Consider the following 16403-nt stretch of genomic DNA (forward strand, 5'->3'; position numbering starts at 1 on the left):
TACATATGTGCATACACTCATGTAAACCTTACTCAGCTCATAACGTAGAATCTTTCTATCTTTCCAACAGGGTCCCTTCGGCCTCCTCCCAGCTGACTATCTTCAGAGTGAACCATTGTTCTTACCCCTGCTATCATAGATTAGTTCTACATATTTTTAAAATTATTTTATTTCTGGCTTTTTTCACTCAATATTTTCTCTGTGCAGTTTCTCTACATTGTTGAGTATAACTGTAACCTGTGGTTTTTCACTGTTGAATAATATTTAATTGTATGAATATCTTCTAATTTCTCTATTCCATTGCTGAGGGACATTGGATAATTTCCAGTTTGGGGCTCTTTTGATTAAAGGTACTAAGAATATTCTTGTACATATCTTTTGATAGAAAGAAGCACTCACTTCCATACCAAGGAATGGAGTTCCTGGGTCTTTTAGCCTGAATAGATACTCCAAAGTTTTCAAAAGTGATTATTCTAGTTTACGCTTTGACCAGCAGTTCATGATAATTCAAGTTTTTCCACATCCTTGTCAACACTTGGTGTTGTCAGTGCTTTCAATTTTAGCCATCCTAGGAGAGTTGTAAGAAAAGTTTATTCTTGAATTAAAACCAAGACAATTTTAAGATGAATGAATCAAAGTATAGGTTCAAGCAGAGGCCATTAATCTTACAGAGCTTATTGGAGTGCCACAAGTAGAAAATAGTAAGAGATTTGTTGAGTTGATGTTTATTTAAATATAGCCCCCAGACCACCTGCCTCAGCCTCATTCAGGATGCTTGGTAAATATACATACTCCTGGCTTTAACCCTGATCCACTGACTCAGAATTCCTGTCCTCAAATTCTACATGTGTACCAAACTCCCTTAGTAACCCTTATAGACATTGAAGAGTGTATGTACACCACTACATACATATTTGAATGACAGAGATCTCAAATGGCAATGTAGAAACTGGGTTAAATCTATGTTGACTGTATTTTGAGGCTAACAATTGAGGTACTCTGAAATCAAGACAGCCTCAGAAAATCTCAGTCACCCTTGATGTCCACAGATCTCACATATGGATAATTGGAATTCCGCAGGGAAAAGAGAATGAGGCCAAGGAAATATTTGAATTTTCTTCAGGAGGCTGAGAATTTTCCAAAGTTAGTGCAGACACAAAACCATAGATCCTAGGAGCTCAGAGAACACAAAACAGGACAAATACCGAAAATCAATCAGTCAAACAAACAAAACACATGTAGAAACTGAGGATAAAGGAACTTAAAATATTGTTCAAATTGACCAAGCAAATACGTGAAACAGCTAGAATTTAACCCCAGGCAATCTGACTCCAGAACTCCTACTCGTTTTCTTTCCATCTTTATTAAGGTATAATTGGCAAATAAAAATTATATATATTTAAGGTGTTTGACTTGATGTCTTGATATGGGTATGTATTGTGAGGGAAAGAAACTTCTACTCTTAACCATTCTGCTGTACGCATCTTCATTTAAAAAAAGAAACCACACTACCGCACACGCACATAAGATCATATATTATGTGTAACATAAATGTGTAGCAGACTTTATTCCCCATTTCCACTGAGAGAGCCCAATTTGCTCAACAGGTTAGAGCCCATTTTATCTCTTTACCTTTGTTTTCATTAACCCTGTTGCAACAGCAACCTGGTTGAAATGAACAAATCCTCTTTAACTCTTGGAGTTGCATTGAAGGAACTGGCAGGCTGGCATGAAGACACAGTATTTCCTACACTGGCAGATGCTAGCCTCATCTCTTCAATGTGTGGAGAGATGCAATAAATCAGGAAAGAGGCTCTGTACGCAATTCAGAATGCAGGGTGTGTGGGTGGACTCTCGACAGGGATTCTGATAAATTTTAGAGATTGCTTACCAGCAAGTTCCTTTTACCCCATTTCACTGTTTTTTGGTAGGTTTCTCCTTTTTAAATGGCTTGTAGCAACTAGTTACTAGTATCAGAATTTTTTTTTTAACAAAGGACAACAATAAAAGACAAACAGGACCAGGCCTTACAAAAGATTTGTCTAATCAAAGGTCATATGGTGAAATCTAAAGATGCTTAAAATTTTTAGATAATTTTTAGATAATTCTGCTCTGATTATTTGGGTAAATGCCAGCATCTGCTTCTTGTTGTTTCTGCTGTATCAGTCCAGTGCCCCTACTTCCATATCTCCTCTCTCCCCAACTCACGTGCACACTCAGAAGAATGTTTACTACAAGCCATTGCTCTTTACTAGGAGGGAAACAGGGAAGGAGATTTCTAAGGATTAGGTTACATTCCATAGATGAAAGGTTGTGGTTTTACACACAATAATATCATTCAGCCTTTGACCCCTCTAGCTCTTCTGGCTGTAACAGTTCCCTTGTAAACCCTAATCCCTGGACACTGTCAGTGTAGATACCATACAGGACTTGCATCTCTGTCAAGAAAACTTTCAAATAAAGTTTTATCTCCTTGATGTTTCAGTGTTATTTCTCCATTTGCCTCTCCTGCATCTTACATATTTCTGTCTGATATTCTGATCTATGAGGACTTGCCTTTGATTAAGGGCCTTGCTCCTTAAATGTTCTTTTTCAGTTTCTCCACTTTATCAAAAGATTGGAGGCACCTCTGGTGACCCAACATCTCTGGCATGCTAAATCTGGGTGTCAAATGCAAACTTTGATTTGACAAGCCTCTTCCATTTCTAATTTCAATACTGATTTAGCAATACTGAATTATTTCTTTTTGTAGGCATATGATTTTCTTCTCCTCAAACTTCCCTGTGTTACATAGGTTTTTCATAATTAAAGGCAGTGGATTGTTTAGAATCTAATCTTGGACACATGTGCCTTTTTTCTTATGGAAAGACAAGGAAATGGAGCTTCATAAATCAGAATATTCGGCTTAAATGTAATTTATAAGGAACAAATACAGGAAATGTAAATCATGCTCAAGAAAGGCTTACTTTCATCTTACAAGTTGGATTGAAAAATCATGTGGCTACATTTCTAAGTGATGAAAAGACGTTATGAAAATAAAATGTCAAGGTTAAATGTAGAGGCACATTTAGTGGATATTTGAGCAATCCCAATGTCCTCAAAAGTTTGTGTGTGTGTGCGTGTTCCCAGCGATGAATCTCATGACTTAGCTCATTTAAAAGGTGAATTCTCATCAGGGCTAACTTCTGTGTCCTCATGAGCTTTTAACGTTTCAGTATTTTAAAGAAAGCCTAGAGCTGTAATAATCCAATCCAGAAAATATACAGGACTCGAGGCAAAAAGAAGCCTGGACGACTACTGCTTTACCGTCAAAGAAAATCTGAAAGAACTGTTATAGATTCAAATTTCAACTGTGTCCAGATTTCATAGCACTCTATGATTAAGGGAGAAATCTAGGAATAGTCACTACAGACACTTGTGTTCCTTATGTTAGAAGCAAGATATGAAAATGGTTCAGATGGCTAGGACTGGGATGACATGCCACTGGAAGATGCAGCCCAAACCAATAGAAATTTGATGCTTGGGTAGAGATTCATGATTTTAGAATCGACAATTCTATAAAGTCATTTCTAAGGATGGTATCATCTTATTCTTCAGTTTAGGCACATTTTGAAGCTATTCTTTACTGTAATAGTGAAGTTGTAACATTTGACATCTTTATGTAGAAGACTTAATTTAACCAATATAGTTTTTGTCGACTCCAAGCTGTTGATGTTATGATAGCAATGCGTTTATCAGTTATAAGATGTTTTTTCAATCTCAGTTCTGTTTTTATGGACTGATCAGTACTCAGCTCTTCCTTTGACAGAGACTGTCTCCTGGCTTGTGAGGGTGTATGTTCTCACAGTCACAACATGATGGAGTGTGTGTGTTGATTTACAGATTTTTGTAGCTGAAGGCATGTATTCTGCTATGCTCCATTACTCTGCATACAAAGGAAAACATTTCGATTGTAAAAAGCAAGCTCACTTGAGTTACTGAGAAGATGTAGCTTCTGCAAGGGGTAAAGGACAATGCTACATTTCCCTGTGGCTTTGTTGTTTGTGAATTTGACTTGTGTATCCAGGTGTCTCCTGATTTAAGGAAACCCAGTATACAAAATCTAAATTTGTAAAATGAGGGATCCATGAGTCTGTATTTGTCCTTCTTATTATCTTGTTAAAGTCACAGCTTTTTGCAATAACTCTGACAATAACTTTTTACAATAGTGCCAAATTAATATTCAGTGTGGTACAGGGCTTGAAGTCTGGGAGTGCCAGATTTGACCCAAAGCATCAATTCTTCTTGCTGGGAGGTTTTTGTCAGGATCTTTAACCTCTCTGGGCTTAATTTTCTCATCTGAAAAAATCAGAGAAGTAATTGTGCTTATATGTAAGAATCTGATGCGATAATTCATGTCAAGCATATAGATATTTATATGTGTATGAAAATATATGTGTATCTGCATATATACATATGTATTTATGACTTACATAGTGCTCAAATACAGAGTGCACTATTATTACATAGTGCTCACAGTGTTTTATGGAAAATGAGACACACGTGTAAAATCAATAGATGATGTACACATACAATTTTTAGCAGCAGATTTATCTTAGTAATTATGTATTGCAGAGACCACTATTCATTTTCATTCCCTGCACACACACTTACTTACTATGGAGGTGGGTGACCTAGAGGCGTACTGGATGGGGCAGTGAAGCCATCTGGGCTGTTTTAAAATCATCACAGGCAACATGTCATGTTCATGTCAGAGACTCAATCGGGCACCCCTTTCCCCAGTAAATCCCTGTCAGAGTTTGGGTTCCCCAGAAAGCAGGCTCAGAGAAGGAGATCTGGGTGTTAGGAGTTTGTTGGGTGGTGTCCTCCTATTCGCCACCTGCTGGGAAAGTGAAAGATGCAGAATTCAGGCTGTGATTCAGTCATGACAAGATCTCAACCAGCCCCAGTTCTGGAGCTGGGGTTGACCTTTGGAGTTCACTGGGGGCTGGGCTAGCTGGGAGCTGGACTTTTACACCTTCTTCCTCCCACCCACCCCACCAGTCATTGGATCCTGGCTGCTTTCAGGAAGAGGGTCGTGACCTCGGGCAAAGTGGCTCTTTTCAGCCCAGGGCATTGCCCAGAAGGGCCGACAGCTGAGAGCAGTCAGCAGGCAACTCTCGCTCCCAGCAGCTGGGGAGTTCTTTAGGCCTTACGGGGGATCTGAGTGACATGGCCCAGAGTCTCCCATTGAGTAGAACCAATTATTGTCAGAAATTGATTTGGCCTAAGTTATCTGGTCTCTACTTTTCTCTTGTCTTTCTCCCTCTATTTTTTCCTTCTCTCCCACCCTTCCATCAGTCACTTATCGTTGGCCTGCTATGCAGCAGGCACTCTAGTGAGGTCTAGAAATTAAAATATTTTTAAAAAGAGATTCTCTTCCCTTTCCAAAGCTGCTATTCACATGCAGAGACAAGCCAGGCAGCAAAATGGGCAGAAGCGATGAACTATGGAGTTGGAAAAATAATAATTCAAAATTCTGCTGTCTCTTACCATCTATGTGATTGTGTCACTAAAATTCTCAAGCCACATTTTCCTCATTTTTAAAATAGGGATAACAGTTAAACCTATCCAGAGGACTGTCCCAAAGAATAAATTAAAGAATGAGAAATTATTCACATTTATACCCAGCCCATCATAATTGTCCAATAGATTATTGATGTTTTTATTATTGATAATAATGATGATGTCAAAGGTTTATGAATCCATTTCCATGTAACTCCTTTACCTTTGTTGAGTAAAATAAAAGATACCTCAGCTAGGAGGAAAGCTCAGTGATTGAATGACCTGATGTGTTAGACTCTACCCTTCACATACTCTGTACACTAGGGATTCTGTGCCTCAGGGGCCTTCCATTGCAAGGTATGCTCTAGTGACTACTCCTGGCTGGACTTCTCAGCGTTCAGCGCAAATGGTCTCTTCTCTTTCTTGAACCACGCTCCTTCTGACACCTCATTCTCCCAGATTTTTTCCCTGTCTCCAGTCATTCATTAGCAGTGTGTCCCTGTTGGCCTGTCTCACTGATCTACCCACTCAGTGTGAGAGGTCCTCAAAGGATCAGCCTTAGGCCCTCTCCTCTCTCTATTCCCCTTTCTCTTTGACAGTGGGTTTATATGTCAACTCTATGATGGTGACTCCCAAGCTAAACTCCAGACCTGACTTCTCTTTGAAGCTCCAAGCTTGTACTCCACGCCCATTTTGCATTTCTGTTGAATATCTCATAGGCATGGGCAGTTCAGATTTATTCTGTGTCCTGACCAGAAGTATTGATCTTTTCCTTCTGACTTGTTCACTCAGTGTTCTCCATGTCAGCAGTGGCCCTTTCTTTTATTTTATTGACCATTTGAGAAACACAGGGATGATTCTTGCTCTCCATTTCTTTCTTGGCTCAATACCTAATCTACCACCAAACCCTTTCATTCTACATTCAAAATATTCTCCTCTCTTCACATCTTTATCACCACCTTCTAGTAGAAGCCACCGTCATCTATGGGCTCAACAACAGCTCCAGTTTCCCAGCTAGTTTCCCTCCTTCCAGATGTCACCTAGACCCTCAACTGGGACATTTTTTTATAGCCAAAGAGAGTTTTTAAATATAAATTGTATCCTGTCACTGCCCTGCTTAAAACTGTATTTTGACTTCGCATCACAGTTGAGTAAGTAATGGGATCCTTGATCTTGCCTCCAAGACCAAGAATGATCTTACACTTGCCTGCCCTTCTATCTTCATCTCAAGCCACTGACCTCTTCTATCCTCATCTCAAGCCACTGACCTCTTCTATCCTCATCTCAAGCCACTGACCTCTTCTATCCTCATCTCAAGCCATTGACCTCTTCTATCCTCATCTCAAGCCATTGGCCTCCACCCGTCCCACAACCCTACCTCACCTTGCTGGCCTTCTTGCATTCACTGAAAGTAGTAGTCTACATAGAACATTTGCATTTTTTTTTCTTCTGCCTCCACCCTCTTCCACTTTACTCTTCAGTCTTTCTCATCCTTCAGATAGTAGTGTACTTCCCTCACTAAACTGCAGCTCTGTGAGTACAGAGACCATATGGATTGTATTCACTGCTATACCCAGCACCTAGCCTGATGGCTGCATTAGAAGATCATTGTTTTGTTTGTTTGTTTGTTTTGTTGGGGTTTTTTTTTGGTTGTGTTGGGTCTTCGTTGCTGTGCACGAGCTTTCTCTAGTTGCAGCGAGCAGGGGCTACTCTTCGTTGAGGTGCACAGGCTTCTCATTGCAGTAGCTTCTCTTGCTGTGGAGCATGGGCTCTAGGCACAGGCACTTCAGTAGTTGTGCCTCGCGGGCTTCAGTAGTTGTGGCTCATGGGCTCTAGAGCTCAGGCTCAATAGTTGTGGTGCATGGGCTTAGTTGCTCTGCGGCATGTGGGATCTTCCCAGACCAGGGCTCGAACCTGTGTCCCCTGCATTGACAGGCGGATTCTTAACCACTGTGCCACCAGGGAAGCCCCAAGATCATTGTTTATTAAATGAAGGCTGAACTAAAGCAGGCATAGCCTTTCTAGACACAGCGTGAATTTGAATCAGGTGTCTTGGTTCTAGTCTCTGCTCTGCTAATTACTAGGCATGTGACTTTGGGCAGGTCCTTTCACTTTTCTGGGCCGTTTTTTTACTTTCATAATGGGGATGATACCATCTCTTCTCCCTTCCTCACAGGGCCATTCATTCAGCAAAACTTTAACAAATATCTACCATGTGCCGAGCACTGGAGCTACTCAGTTAAATGAAACCCACATTCTCTTTATAAAGAGCCTAGAATTTGGAAGGGAAGAGAGTCATGTGAACAAATTCATGATTATACTATAATATAGTAAGTGTAATGCTAGAAACAAGGCACACCTTCATGAAATCTCTACTTTAATTTGAAAGAAATGTATTGAGTCAGGTACTATGCTAGGCACTTTCAAATTTACTACCTAATTTTACTTTCACATAGAAAGCTCAAAACGTTGAAAATCCATATTCTCATTTTACAGATGAGGAAACTGTGACTCAGTGGCCTTAAGTAAGCTGCTCCAGCTCATAGCGCTAACCCAAGCTTTCTACTCCAAGTTCAGGTTGCTTTCCCAAAATCAAACAAACAAAATTAAACTAAGTTGTGATTATATTATTGCTAGAAGAATGAGTTAACTAATATTGAACTGAAGTATTTTATAGCCAAATCTAAGTCAGAAGAGAAAGTTGTAACAAAGAATCTCACTTTTCCTTCAACTTCCACTTTTTTCCTAGCTTTCTCTGGGTCCGTTTTTATTATCACTTATGATTGATTATAGAAAGAGCCTATTATTGGCTATAGTGTGTCTTTATTTGTACCCACAGTAAACAAAGTGTTTCCTACAACAATGATTTGAAACTTTCTGAGGTTAGAGAACCCTTGTATGTGACATTTTGCTCCCAAAATACTGACCGTAGTGTGTGGTTACTGGAAAAAACCCAAGTGGGTATTGCTTTGTTTTCTTTCCAAATAATTCTTGAAATGTCTTATTGCACCTTACAGTTCTTTAGAGAGAGCTCAATTAGAGATTAAACATATGAGATATACATCCTATAATAATGGAATTATAAAGAAAAGGAAGTAAGGACAGCTAAGTGACCTGAGCCCTCAAGCAGTGGCTGAGAGTCACAGTGAGGGAAGCAGTGTACAATGTAGGTATTGGTATAATTATAAACTGGCTGTACTGTGTAAGGCGGATGTATAGTACATTTCACCTGTGGGAACAGAGGGACCCATGGCTCATCAGAAACTCACCTGTAGCAAATCCTCAGACTTAGGACTGGTCATCATCATCATCATCCATTGATAACTTCTGTTGAAAGCTTATGGGCCAGGCACTGTGCTTTCTATGTATCATCTCATTTAATCTTCATAAATATGCCTAGGACAGAGATAGTGTTATCATACTCATTAGTAAGGTGAGTAAATGAAGACTTACATCAGGTTAAGTAACTTGTGTAAGGTAGCATGACATGTAATTGGTGGAGACGTGTTTTGCGCCCAAGCATCTGACTCCACGTGTGTGCCCTTGACCATCATAAAGCCATTGGTCCGTGCTGTCAGGGTCATCCAGTTCCCCCTTCCCCTGTGCTGCCAGTCTTCAGGGGTGATCTAATTCATCACAGCAAGAGCTCTCTCCCTTCCTCTTTCACTCTGTTCTTCCCACCTGCCTCCTGCTCCAGCATCGTAATCCCTGGGATGAGAGAAGGGAGAGAAGAAAGCTGTCATCCGTGCTTGTCTCTAGTTCCACAGTCCTTAGCACCATCACTCACCTGGGCTACCAGGGGGCTGTTGCAACCCTGAAAGTCTTTTTGCAAAGTCAAGGTACTGGCACTACAGACGTGGCATCACATGTACCTGCAGTTGCAACATGGGACTGTTCCCTTCAGAGTCTACCACACCCTCTAACTCGAGTTTCCCTTGACAAAGTTCATTTTGACACTGTCCAAATCTTATTTCACTAGGTTATTAAGCAGTATTCTGAATGTTGGCAATAGAAAAGTGAAAAGATACACCCTCGCTTTAAGGACCTTTAAGTAGGGGAAGAGACACCTGTAACAGCACCTTATACTTTACCTGTAGGTTCTGAGGGAAGCCAGGGAGAAAGTAAGATCTGAGCCAACCCTTGAAGCCCATCAGACAAGAAGTGGGGAGGGAAGACATGAGAAGGCAGAACATGTAGGGAGACACGGATAAAGCAAACACCGAAGACGGTCTGATCATGCTGCTTACCTTATTCCAGCATAACTTTTAGTGATGTAACCTGTTGACATCAAATTTTGGACTTTAAGTTCAGTGAGCTTATTTTTTTTTAATATCTTTATTGGCATATAATTGCTTTACAATGGTGTGTGAGTTTCTGCTCTGTAACAACGTGAATCAGCTATACATATACATATATCCCCATATCGCCTCCCTCTTGCGTCTCCCTCCCACCCTCCCTATCCCACCCCTCTAGGTGGTCACAAAGCACCGAGCTGATCTCCCTGTGCTATGTGGCTGCTTCCCACTAGCTATCTATTTTACATTTGGTAGTGTATATATGGCCATGCCACTCTCTCACTTCGTCCCATCTTACCCTTCCCCCTCCCTGTGTCCTCAAGTCCATTCTCTATGTCTGCATCTTTATTCCTGTCGGTGAGCTTATTTTTACTCCCTCTTGGAGGACAGAAGGGAACATTATGTAGATGTGCATCCTTTATTGTCTCTTCAGCATTGAAGCAATCCCAGACAGTGTCAATTTTTATGGTCTTGGTTTCCTCAAAATTTTGTCACATCAAACAGGAGAACCTTATTTCACTTCCATTACTCTTTTATTCATGAGGACCCTTCAGTTAAACCTCATTGGAAGTGTTGTGGTTATGGGCTTTGAGGCATTTCAAGATCAAATGCATGGAAATTTTTACTTGTAGAACTGAATTGGGATCCTTGTTCGTCTTGTACGCTTTGGAACTTTATCTCCATGAATGTGTTTCCTCATCCTTAAAATGGAGAAAAGAATGCTTCCCAGGGTGATTTGTGGATTAAATGGAGTAATGGATGGGAATGGGCCTAACACATAGTAGGTGCTTTTCTCAAAAGTATGTTTTGTGTTGGTTTGCCTCCTTATCTACCTGAGTCCCATGAACGTCTCTTGGATTAGCATTTTGAGAATCAGTTAGTTGAAAGCAAACATCTACATCAGTGGTTCTCAACCAAGGGTGAATTTGCCCTCCAGCAGACATTTGGCAAAAATCTGAAGACTTTTTTTTTTTTTGGCCACACAACGTGGCATGTGGGATCTTAGCTCCCTGACCAGGGACTGAACCCTTGCCCCCTACAGTGGAAGTGTGGAATCTTAACCACTGGACCGCCAAGGAAGTCCCTGAAGACATTTTTGACTGTCACAACTGGGAATAGGTGCTACTGGAATCTAGTTGGTAGAGGCCAGGGATGCTGCAAAACATCCTACAGTGCCCAGGACTGCTCCCCACAACAAGGAATTACCCAGCCCCAAATGTCAGTAGCGCCCAAATAGACAAGTTCAAGCAGGTAAGACCCACTCTACTTGCATGTCATATTGATGACTTTTGAAATTTGGGATGTACTAAATCAAATTTTCTTTTCCTTTTTACCACTACCTCCTGAGAAAGGATACCCACTGTCATCATGAGGATGCCATCCTTTCAGGTGCTTCCATCATAGTTTCGGAGTGAACTACAGCACTCCCTGTAGGATTTTGGGTGGGACCCTTAGCTTTCTTTAGGTCTACTTCCTAAAAATGGCAATAACACTCTCTATTCTACTGCCTTCATTGAGTACTTAATCAGCACAACATGGGGGAGAGGGTATCATTTCATCCCCAGTTTACAAGTGAAAAAACTGAAGCCTAGAAAGGTGAATCATCACGACAGTAACCGTGGAGCAAATAAATGGTCAATCCAGCCCTGACTTTCAACTCCAAACCCAAGACCTCTTTCTTTTTCACCAAAGCTTTCCTAATAGATCGTATGGTCCTCATGGTCATTGCTATAGGTTTTATCACATAATTGCTTTTAGGATGTTTAATACCTGCTGATCTTACATCTGCAGGTAACTCTTCAGCTCCCCAAAGGCAGGAGCACTGTTTCCATCTCTTCTGCTGAATGTTTCTGGAGCTGGGCTAGTACTCATTTGTTAATCTTTCTACCAAAGAAATCCCTGGTATTAATAAAGTCCAACATTGAAAAGCTTAAGAAAAAAAACGAATCTCTAGGTATCAGGAAGAGAAAGTCGAAGTAGCTTTGAAACGTTTTTAAACATCCCTTTGGCATTGGGTCACTGGCTCAGATGAATTCGTGCGGAGAGGCCAGCAAGCCCAGTGCCTGCCTCTTCAGCAGATAAGCACTGTACATGTCGGGCTGTTATGGCCATGGGTGGAATATCGAGGGGGAGGGGGAGGCTGTCAGCAAACATCTCACGTGCTTCCTGGTAATTAATTTTAAAAGATGCCTGATGCATGGTGGGCTGCTCACCTAGTGACATTCAGTTAACAGAGAATCCCCAAGACAATGCATACAAATTCTGACAAATAAAAGCAAATGTACCAAGAGGTCTGGTTTACCTATCAAAACCAGAAAAGACCTTGAAGGTGGTTTATGATATCATAAATCTTCGGCTATAGTCTCCGATATGTTGATACTATACTTCTTCGCTTGGAAAATCTGCTCTGAGGTACAAGGGAAGTAATTACTGAGTCTTCCCAGGGACTAAAACGGAATCCCCAAACAAAATGTTTTAAGGTTTTCTTAAATTAATTTTTGGAGGGGATTTGGTAACTCTTTGTGTTACCAGTAACATCAAGGATTTAACCTTTAATTTACTGCCTGGAAGCTGTGTATTCCTTCTTGGAGAGCTGAAAAATAGTGCACAGCCATATTTCCCCTCTGTTTGAAAAGCACTATAAAATTTCTTTCTGACTTTATATTTCGGGTGAGAATTAGCATTATTTTAGTTTCCTCCTATTAACATCATTGGCACCTGAATATATTCAACCAAAAACCTAGATTGTCTAAAACAGTCTTTTTTATCCTGGGATAAACCATAATGGAAAAGAATATAAAAAAGAATGTATGTATGTGTATAACTGAGTCACCTTGCTCAACAGCAGAAATTAACACAACATTGGAAATCAACTATACTTCAGTAAAAAAATAAATTAAAAAAATAAAAAAAGTCTTTTTACCCAAGACTGGTTTAAGAAAATCAATATACAGTTCCCATCAGTATGGTAAATTACTTACAGTGATCTCAATGCAAATGTCCGTTAACCCTTCTCTTCCTCAGCACAGGGAAGGGGCCTTTAATTTACTGCTAATCGTTCTGAATGTAACCAAGTAAGTGACCAGGCTTGGCAGTGGGCTGCCTTCTCAGGTAGAAGTGAGAGGAGACTTATTGGTCTTGGAAGGTTTTGTGCACATTCTCGCCAGGAAATGAAGCAATGGGTTGGCTGACCTCAGAGTCTGTTCACTCCGGTACTGGTGATTTGCAGTCGCCCTCAGGAAATCACGCACTGGGTTGGGGGTTACCTAAGAAGATAGGTTTGCGCTGCACGTGAGGTTATAAAAAACGGAAAGCCTGTTCACACTGGTCATCAGCCACCCTTGGTCTCGTTTGCTGTTAAGCTAGAACAGACCTCACAGGGCGGAATCTCAGAACCTGAAGTCCATTCCAAAAGTCACTTGAAACCCTGAAGGCAAGGTTGCCTGAATCCCTTTCCATTGCAAGTGGGAGGGACATGGGGGAGGAAAGGTTAAAAGTCAGATGTTGAAAGTGGCAACTTGTGAGTCAAATATGACCCATGTACATGCTTTGTTTAGCTCTCATAATATGGGGGGAAAGGGCAAATTTTAAATTGGGAGGTTTCGTGAAACTTCTGGATTTTCCATTCTTCACTTAAAAATAGGAGCAGTAGCAACACTCAGCCTGTATTCTAGCATAGCAAAAATGGGTTAGAATTGCACATTTTAGAAAAAAACAACGACAAAATATCCCATCCACTGTCATCCACCAAGTCCCAGTGGTCCCTTAGATTGGTCCTCTTCACGCAGTTATGTTATCCTGACGACATTTGAGTTTGTAACCTCAGGTGTAATTGGATAAGGAGGTGGCCCCAGGTGCATCAAACATACAGAAGTATGCAGTTGGACTTAAGATGTATTCCACATTGTATAATAATTAAAATACCAAAATTTGCCAGTGATTAACTTTTTGAAAGTAAGTTACCATGGGTTCTCATTATTCTTACTTGCCTACAGCCTGATGGGCTTTCTTGAAATGATGATAAGCAGGACAGTACAGCAGCTCAACTGAGAATTACAGATAAGCTTGGCTCTGTAAGTCAAGATTCTCTTGAGTACACGTGGTACAAATGAGCTCAACTCACTCCCCGCCTTTCCCCCTCCCCCTCAATATTGACTTATATAAATGAGAAGCCCAGGGGTATCTGACTTCAGGCAAGGCTGTTTTTAGGAAATCAAATAATGTTATCTTATTTACGTCCCTTTCTCCCTCCCCCCCCACCTCCCTCCTCTCACCACCCCCCCTTTCTCTTTCTCAGCTCTGCTTTCTCTGTTGGCTTAATTCTCTAGCAAATTCTCTCCATATGGTGGCAGAGACAGCCACTGACAGCAAGTCTAAGCTTATATTGCCCCTTGGGACGTGATCTAAGTAAGAAAGAAAGAGAACTTCCCTCTTAGAAACCATAGCAATTCTACTAAATTTTATTTGCCCTGTCTGGGTCACACACCCAGCATTAAGAAATTTGTTCAGTGCCTCCATTGAGTCAGGCTCTAGCTAGGTGGTTGGAAACATCCTTACATGATGGGAGGAGGTGGGAGGGAATCAGAAAATAAAAGGTAAACATAAGAAGAAAAGTATGTAGTCCTTTAGAAATGAAAAGTCCTGTAGTAAAAGCCCCACCAGTTGAGGAGGAGCAGCCCTCCCTGCCAAAGGCAAAACGTAGCTCCTTTCACCAGAAGTAGGCAGGGATGCAGTGCAGGCAAAAAACGAGGCATTCGTAATCTACAAAGGAGTGTTTTATGACTGTGCACATCATCTTGTGTCTCAGATGTGCTGCTTCAGGTTGGGCAGAAAAAGGAAAAAAAGACTAAAACTGGCTGCCCTGTAAGGTAGGCATCCCGAAATGGCATGTGAGACTCGTATGATGTGCTCCACGCCCAGCCATGTCAAGCTTCTCAGAGTTCCCTAAAGTGGACCATTTGGTTGTCATTTCCGTCTCTGCCGAAGCTGTTTCCTGTGCCTCCAGTGCCCTTCCCCCTCCTACTCACTCTCCTGACTTGTGTTTTTTTTAATTCAAGGACCTCAGCTAAGTTAGGTGCCCCTCCTGTGGGCTCTGGAAGAATCTACTTCTCCCACTGGCAGGGAAGTTACCTTTCTGCTCCTGGTTCTTCATCATGAAATGTGTCCAGTCCCTGGTACAGATCTAGACCTTGTGTGATGAAGGAAGGATGAATTTGTTTCACAGCCCCTCGCAAAGGCCCTTCAGTCCCCTGTCGTTCTTCACTGTGGGAAGACTGTAGGGCGGTGACCATCACAGCCTTGTGCATCGTGAAGTTACGCCCGTGTCTGCACTGCTTGCCTTTCAGTCCTCAGAGACAGTGACCTTTTCTGGCCCTCAGGCTCCCTACACGAGAATTGGCAGAAGCCTGGTTGGGGAGCATGTCAGGCTATGGGAAGGATTCCTGGGCAGCAGTTTAGAGAGGTAGTTAAAGAGCATGGCTTCTACGTATATTTGTCTCCTAGATCTGCAGCTTAGTAAGTATGTGACCTTTAGCTATGTTTAGTAGCTATTAATCAATGATAGATAATAAAAGTGTCTTCACAGAATTGTTGAAAATGAGGTAATCCGCGTAAAGCTCTTAGAACAGTGTTTAACACTTAGTAACGGCCCGATCAATGTTTGCTATTATTATTGTGATGATGAGAAGGAAGGAGGAGGAAGCATCCTCAGCCAGCCAAGAATGGTAGTTCCCAGACTGCATCATCATGGTGGTTCCAATTTACAGAGAGTGTGTGTTTGTATTATGTCATTTGATCCTCACGGTCACCCTATGAAACAGTGGCATTTTCATTCCCACTGTAGAGATGAGGAGATTAAGACTCAGGTGTGATTTCCTGGGCATTTACCTCTACCCTTTAGCTCACGATCCCATGCTTTTGTGATTACGCTTCTCTCCTTATATCTCTGTTCCACAAATTCTGATTTTGGAGTCATGGGGAGATTGAAGAAACATGGGTTCAGGCTGTGCTACCCTGATGGTATGCCCAGCACCTGTCACTCTGTTCAATCTGTTGCTCTGGCCCAGCCGGGACTGGGGTAGAGCCGGGGGCATCTACCTGGTGTGTGACACAGACCTTTACCTGGGATCCGATTTGGAGCTAACCCTGTGCACAAATGGCCGTTTGTTTGGGGAACTGTACAGTGACCTCTATTTCCAGAAGAAAAGAGGCCCTGTAACTCACACTCTTTGGGAAAAGTGGCATTCCCCAACCACTTGCAGGGGCACCAAGACTTTCCAGTAGGGTAGGAGCTGAAGTCACATCCTTTGCCCACCTCCAGTTTACCCTGAAATTTCCTGTTGGGCCTTATGACATGTGGTCATTCATCTTGGAAAGCTGTGACAGGGCTTCTGTTACAGTTCTCTGAACAGAATATGGGGGTCATCTGAACTAGAGACCACAAACCAGATTGGGCCTGAAAGTCAGAGACACCTGCCTAGACCCAAGTCTTCCTGCCGTTTCCTGTGTGGTTTTATACTTTCTCTGAGACTCACGTCTCCGTGGAACACAAAGAACCCTGTGCCA

At 41.6% G+C, this 16403-nt stretch overlaps 1 protein-coding gene and 1 long non-coding RNA gene across 8 annotated transcripts in view; one reads left to right on the forward strand and one right to left on the reverse strand.

Moving 5' to 3' along the window:
* Positions 1-16403, forward strand: part of SAMD12 (sterile alpha motif domain containing 12) — a 434589-nt gene that overhangs the window by 213743 nt on the left and 204443 nt on the right. The window lies entirely within an intron of this gene.
* LOC103019701 (uncharacterized) lies at positions 640-12943 on the reverse strand. 3 transcript variants are annotated; one of them, XR_003623989.2, is made up of 6 exons: positions 12821-12943; positions 9792-9822; positions 9226-9252; positions 8814-8940; positions 4658-4882; positions 640-4338 (listed from the first exon to the last, which is right to left on the reverse strand). It is a non-coding gene; the product is annotated as an uncharacterized LOC103019701 (long non-coding RNA). The 3 variants fall into 3 exon arrangements; XR_003623988.2 differs by having other exon boundaries at positions 8814-9252; XR_009005842.1 differs by lacking the exons at positions 9226-9252; positions 9792-9822.

This window comes from Balaenoptera acutorostrata, chromosome 17, assembly GCF_949987535.1.
Source record: "Balaenoptera acutorostrata chromosome 17, mBalAcu1.1, whole genome shotgun sequence".
Lineage (NCBI taxonomy): Eukaryota > Metazoa > Chordata > Mammalia > Artiodactyla > Balaenopteridae > Balaenoptera > Balaenoptera acutorostrata.